This window comes from Mustela erminea, chromosome 1, assembly GCF_009829155.1.
Source record: "Mustela erminea isolate mMusErm1 chromosome 1, mMusErm1.Pri, whole genome shotgun sequence".
NCBI classification, from domain to species: Eukaryota; Metazoa; Chordata; class Mammalia; order Carnivora; family Mustelidae; genus Mustela; species Mustela erminea.
The window spans coordinates 176,919,723-176,927,247 of record NC_045614.1 but is presented as its reverse complement, the minus strand read 5'-3'; the positions used below and the strand labels follow the sequence as shown (position 1 = coordinate 176,927,247).

The window sequence follows — 7,525 nt, the reverse complement described above, 5'->3', positions numbered from 1 at the left end:
AATACTATACAAATAATTATATAAATGCAATAACCATTATATTCTTATGTTTTCTCTATATTATAGACAATGAAGCCAAAGATTAGAGGAGTAAAATAAAATGGTTGAGATAACACAGCCAATAAGGGCAAGAGCTGGCACTTGAATACATTCTTGGAAGCATCTTTAGAATTAGCTCTTATAATAGCCTATCATATATACCACTATGTAACAGGAAAATGAAGACAGATTCTTAGTTACAGAACACAGGTTAGGAAAAAATTCTTCTTTCACTCTCTCCTATTCCTTTAGTATATACTGAGAACACTGTAAAACCAGAACATTGATCACTATGAAAAGAAAGTACAGCTGATTATATAAGAATAAAGAGACAAACTTTGGTCACTCCCCTTGAGCACACACACACGTACACACAATTAAAAAAATAAGTTTTTTGCCAAGGTATAAGCAAAAACTCAGAAATTAGAATGCTGTAAGAATTATATTCTCTCTTATCAGGCAGCAAAACACTCAAGATCAAGAGTGGACCAGAAGAAATGTTATTGACCTAGACATGCTTTATATCATGTCTTATTTTTTTAAGGAAGGAAATAATGAAAACTGGTTTGGAACCCATAAAATCCTTTAGAATTTTTCCATATAAATATTTATATAATGATCGAGACCCATATTCTACCTTTGTGAATCTTTTGGTATACCTGTGTGTGTGTGTGTGTGTGTTTAAATGGTAACAAACAAGACCTAATTATTCTGTTTATTTTTGTAGGGAGATTGGGAAAGAAAGAAAAAAACCTGTCATTAGAGTCTAAATTGTGGTACTCTCATCTACAAAAAAATCTATCAATTTATTGTGAGAAAGAATAAGGAAGAACTTAATGAAGTCAGATTGAGTAACTCTGGGGGCGTGGAGATGGGGAGGAAAAGCTCATATAGTATAGTATACTCATATAGTATACTCTTGCTCTTTACTGTAGAGATAAATAACATTAACATACATATTTGTTTAATTTCTCAAGAGAAACAAGAATGAAATATGAACTACTTAATTTTATATAAAACTTAGGAAAAGGGGAATACAGAGAAGCAGATATATTTATATGATTTTGACATTGAACCATATTTCTTTTACATTTCCAAAAATGAAATTCACCCACAAAAATAGGAAAATACCTTAAAGGTAAGAAAAATGGGTGGCATCATAGGTTGAATGACCAACTCTTTGTTTCAGCTTGTGTGCTCTCTCAGGGTTGTGAGATCCAGCCCTGTGTCAGGCTCCCTGCTCAGTGGGGAGTCTGTTTGAGATTCTCTCTCCCCAACCCTCTGTCCCTCTTACCTCTGTAGTGCTTAGATGTTTTCTCTTTCAAATAAATAAATAACTCTTAGGGGAAAAAAGTAGGAAAAATAGATGCAAAATTAAACACAAACTTAGAAATTCGGGGCACCTGGGTGGCTCAGTGGGTTAAGGCCTCTGCCTTCAACTTAGGTCATGATCCCAGGGTCCTGGGATCCAGCCCCACATTGGGCTTTCTGCTCAGCAGGGAGCCTGCTTCCTCCTCTCACTCTGCCTGTCTCCTGCCTACTTGTGATCTCTGTCTGTCAAATAAAAAAATAAAATCTTAAAAAAAAAAGGAAGTAAATGCAACTCGACATTAAATTGATAACATAGCTGTAAAGCATAAATTATATTTCAAGTAACTTTAATACAGTTCTCTATATAGATTTAAATATATATATATATTTATATATGTAGACAAAATGAATTATATACTTTTGGTATATTTTTAGTAAAAATGCACAATAGGTTTGTTGTTAGTAATAATGTTGACATTGTATTTAAAGCTACATTAAAGTACATTCTTTTAAACTACAGTTAATGCATTATAAGTGAATTTAAAATTATCCCATAATGTATGTTATAAAAAAGTATGTAAATATACTGAAATTACTTGGAACTAGTTTTTATAAAATATAAGTATTAAATAAAATAGCTTTTATAGCACAAAAGTACTAAATAAAATAAATAAAAACCTCATTGTTAAATTTGAATTAGAAACAAGAATGTAAGTTGTAATTTAAGGTGTATATATTCCCTGGTTTTTCACTACTAAGATAATCTAGAAACAGTGACCTCCCAGGAGTAATGTGTACATGTACCACCCAGCTCTTAATTCTAAAAACCATTCTCCAGTATAATGAAGAGGTGAGACTTGAAGAAATAGCTATTTCCAAGTCTGAGAACAAGGAAAATAGAGAAAATGAAAAATGCACACAAGGAACTGATCAAATATGAATGTATTCATATCAAAAGGACGCAGGAATGGGATTGGCAGTTTGTGTGGAAAATTTTATATATATATATATAAATATATATATATATATGTATACATATATTCATATATCTTATATATATACTTATATATTTATATATATACATATTTTACTGTTTTTTAAAATTTTTTCAGTATTCTAAGATTCATTGTTTATTTTTTTCAAAGCTATACATTTTAAAAGCTTGATTAGTTCTTCCAACATGAATAATATGATACCCACTTTAATTTTGGCATGTATACTTAGTTGATCTTTCCATTCTGTTTATTTTTAAACTTTTTGCATCATTTTGTTTTAAAATGCTATTGTGCAAAAATATTATAACCTTAGAGAGGAGACAGTAAGATTCTAATACGAAGGTAGTGTGCTTTAATCAGTAGGCTTAAACCATTTATATGCATAATGATTTTTGATGAATTTAAAAACATTTTTGTTTAATGTCCTATTTGTCATTATTATATTTGCTTGTTTTATACATTCCATTTTCTACATTTTGGTGATTTTAGTTTTCATTGGTTCATTTTGTTAAGATATTTAAACCTACATATCCTACTTTAAAATTTTCTTATTAATTTTAGGTACATATTTGACAGGTAATATTAAACAAATTTTTAAATTAAAGTTGAAGTTTATATGATCAATTTTACTTTCTGCAAATACATTAGTACCTATTTATTTTATCTCCTTTTTTAATCCTCTTCTCCTATAAGCAAACACACACATACATACACAAACATAAATACATAAATATACACACACATAAACACAGTATAATACAAAACCTTGTTATTGTTTTAATCTAGGTTGTTGTTTAATTTTTAACCAAAACATTTTTAAAAGCAATTAGTAATTATTTAGACATATTGCAAGACATATTCGTGGTAGGAAATTCTTGAATAGTATTATTCAAATGCCAGTAAGATAATTAAATAATTTATAGAAATACAGCATATCAAGGATGAAATATTAAAAAAAAATTATTTTAGGGGGGCATAGGGAGAGAAAGAATATCAGCAGATTTCCTGCTGAGAGTGAAGGCTGACATGAGGCTGGATGCACAAACTTGAGATCATGATCTGAGCCAAAATCAAGAGTCCCATACTCCTTAACCAACTAAGCCACCCAAGCACCCCAAGAATAGAATATTTTATCATTAATAGTGATTTATCTGCTATTTATCCACATCAGAACATATTTGAAATACTCAAAATATATTGTAAAGTGAAAAAATTAATTCATATGAAGATGTGTATTTTAAGATATCATTTTATTCAACCTCTATCAATAGTTATGTCTAGAGAGATGCCTCAATAGATAAATAGGAAAAAAATATATATATACATATATATGTATATATATATATGATGCACTTATCTTTTCTGAAATTAGGCACCATTATTTTATAAACACACTTACCTTTATTGAGGGGAACTGGTACAACATATTACATGTGCATTTGTAATGTTGAAATTTTGCCATGTTAATGTCATATGTAAATAAAGGGTATTCAAAATATCTACCATAAAGTGACAATTTTAAAAGAAGTTCTTACAAGTCTGGTTATATGTTACATGGGCATCTGAGAAAAGTTATTTAAAAAGTTATTTCATTGATAAAGAAAAACATATGTCCCTAAAATAAGAGTTGAATCTTCACAATCAGTGAAATATGACTTGCCTATAATTTTGTCATCTCTAATTTTTACAAAACATTTAAAAATAATCTGATAGAGAATATGAGAAAAATGTTACTAAGATGAAAATTGGTGCTTAATAGCAACACATATATCAACATTTAGTTGGTAGGAGACAGTGTAATTTATCATTGGTATAGAGTTTTAGCAAATTTATGTGAGTTCTAAGAATCTGTTTAATGATACTCTGCCATTTATCATGAGAAATGTATTTCTTCTGTTTTTTTATTTTCCTGCAATTCAGTATTAAGAAATATGTTGATTGAATTTCTAAGGATCATGTCTTTGAGTCAGGATTTTTGATCCAGAGACAATGTCCCCAATTAGAGCCCAAAGAGGTCATTGAGAGTAACTGGAATGAAATTCTTGATAGCTTTGATGACATGAACCTCTCTGAGTCCCTTCTCAGTGGTATCTATGCCTATGGTTCTGGAAGCCTTCTGCCATCCAGCAGCAAGCCATTCTTCCTTGTATCAAAGGTTATGATGTGATCACTCAAGCCCAATCTGGGACTGTGAAAAAAGCCACTTTTCCATGATGATTCTGTAACAGATTGAATTGGATCTAAAGTCTACACAGGCCTTGGTCTTAGCACCCAATAGAGAGTTGGCTCAGGAGATACAAAAGGTAATAATGGCCTTAGAGGATTACATGGGTGTCTCTTGCCATGCCTGCCTTGGGGGGACCAATGTACTTGCTGAGGTGCAGAAGGTCAACCCCATTCATATTCTGGTCAAAAAAGAGGAGTTGAGGCTGGGGGAGGGTTATCTGCCAGTTCTATATCAACATGGAATGAGAGGAATGGAAGCTAGACACTGTGTGACTTGTATGAAACTCTTATCATCACCTAGGCAGTCACATTCTTCAACAACTGAGGGGGGTTGATTGGCTCACTGAGAAGATGCACACCTGCAACTTCACCATATCCATCACAGAGATACAGACCAAATGGAACAAGATGTTATCATGAGGGAGTTCTGCTCTGGCTCTAGGAGAGTATTGATGGCACACAAACTGCCAGAGTCATTGATGTACAGCAGGTTTCTTTTGTCATCAACTATGACCTTCCCATGAACAGGAAAACTGTATCCATAGAATCAGTCATTGTGGACAGATATGGCCATAAGGGTGTGGCTATTAAAATGGCGGCAGAAGAAGACAAGAGGACTCTTCAAGACGTTGAGACCTTCTACAGCATCTTTTTTTAGGAGATTCTTGTCAGTGTTGCTGATTTCATTTGAGGGGCTGTCCTGGTATCTAACCCTACCCAAGTTCAGTCTGTGGAAGGCTAAAGAGGAGCAGGAGGGGGAAGGGAAGGGAGCCAAGGGATGGATATCTTACTATTTTTTTTTCTTTTTCTTTGAATGAATGTCACATTTTGAGGCAAAAAAAAAAAAAAAAGAATTATTGTCATTATTTATTATGTAGGCTATACTTATCAATATAAACAGCAAAACTTTAAATATATTTTATAAATTAAAAGAAAACAACACACTTGGCATCAAAAAACAGTATTGGTTGAAGTTTATCTATTGCATTTATAAATAATTTTATAAATTTTAAAAAATTTAAAAAATTAAATAAATTTTATAAATTTATTTATTTATAAATAAATAAAATTATAAATAATTTCAGAATGACCTCATGGAATTTTTTCCCTTTTTTTTACTTTCATGGGTGTGTGTTTGCAAAATATATTTTATTTTTTAAAAGATTTATTTATTTGAGAGAGCATGGAAGTGAGCATGAGTAGGAGGGGCAGAGAGAGAGGTAGAAAGAATCCAAACAGACTTTGCACTGAGCATCGAGCCCCACATAGGGCTTCATCTTACAACACTGAGATCATGAGCTAAGCCAAAACCAAGCATTAGATGCTTAATCAACTTTACCACCCAGATGCCCCTACAAAATCTATTTTAAAAAGAAACCCATATTAGTTTTCATTTGTCCAGAATGATGGATGCAGTTTATCATTTACAGTCATTTTCTATTTTTTACTGAAGTATAATGACATATAGTATCCTATTAGTTTATGTCAATAGTGCATCATAGTAAGTCAATATTTTTATCCATGATGAAATGATCTCCATTAGTCTAGTTTCCACCTGTCACCATACAGTTATTACACTATCATTGACCGTATCCCCTATGCTACATATTATATCCCTATGATTTATTTATTTAAAAACTGGAAGTTTGTACTCTTAATCCTTTTTACCTATTTGCCCATCCCCTAACTTTTGGTAACCACCAGTTTCCTGTATCTATGAGTCTGTTTCTGTCTTGTTTATTTTTAAACTCCACATACAACTGAAATCATATGGTATTTGTCTTTCTCTATCTGACTCATTTCACTTAGCATAAATATTCTCTACGTCTATCCATGTTGTCTCAAATGTCAGAATCTTCTTTTTTTTTATATATAGCTAACTAATACTTTATTCTATACACAAGCGTGTGCGCGCACACACACACACACACACACACACCACATCTTGCCTATCCATTTGTCTATTGATGCACATTTAGGTTACTTCCATGTCTTGGGTATTGTAAATAATGCTGCCATGAACACAAGGGTGCATATGCCTTTTTGGATTGGTGTTTTTATTTCTTTTGTATAAGTGCTCAGAAATGGAATTGCTGGATTGTGTGTTAGCTTTATTTTTAATTTTTTGAGAAACTTCCATATTGTTTTCCATAGTAGCTGAATCAATTTACACTGCTACAAATAGCATATGAGGTTTTTCTTTTCTCCACATTTTTGCCAGCTCTTACTTTTTGTCATTTTGATAATAGTCAATCTGAGAGGGGAGAGGTGGTATCTCGCTGTGATTTTGATTTGCATTTCCTTGATTATTAGTGCTATTGAGAATTTTTTCATGTGTCTGTTGGCCATCTGTATGGTTTCTTTGAAAAAGTATCTATTCAAATTTTCTCCCCATTTTTTAAATCAGGTTGTTTTGTTTTTTGATATGAAGCTGTGCAATTTCTTTATATATTTGAATATTAACCTCTTAATGGATATATGGTTTGCAAATATCTTCTTTCCTTCAATAGTTTGTCTTTTCATTTTATTGTTTCCTTCTCTGTACAAAAGCTTTGTAGTTTGATGTAATATAATTTTTTTATGTTAACTTTTGTTAAAAAATTAAATACTAGGTCCAAAAAGTAGTGCTCACACGGGTGTTAAAAAGTTTACTGTCTATGTTTTCTTCTAAGAGTTTTATGGTTTTAGATCTTACATCAAGTCTTTAATCCAATTTGAATTTATGTTTTAAAGTTATAAAATAGTGGTCCAGTTTGATTCTTTGCACATAGCTATACAGTTTTCCCAGTACTATTTATAGAAGAGACTGTCTTTACCCCACTAAATATTCTTGTATCCTTTATCAAGATTAATCGGTCAATGGTTTATGTGTCCGTTTTTGTGCCAGTCCCACACTGCTCTGATTTTTATAGCTTTGAACTGCAGCGTGAAATCAGAGAGCACTATACATATAG

General features: G+C 31.7%; 1 pseudogene; it reads left to right on the top strand.

Annotated features, from left to right (window-relative positions):
- The first annotated feature begins 4,654 nt into the window (after nt 1–4,654).
- LOC116591726 lies at nt 4,655–5,262 on the top strand (annotated as a pseudogene).
- Nucleotides 5,263–7,525: the final 2,263 nt, after the last annotated feature.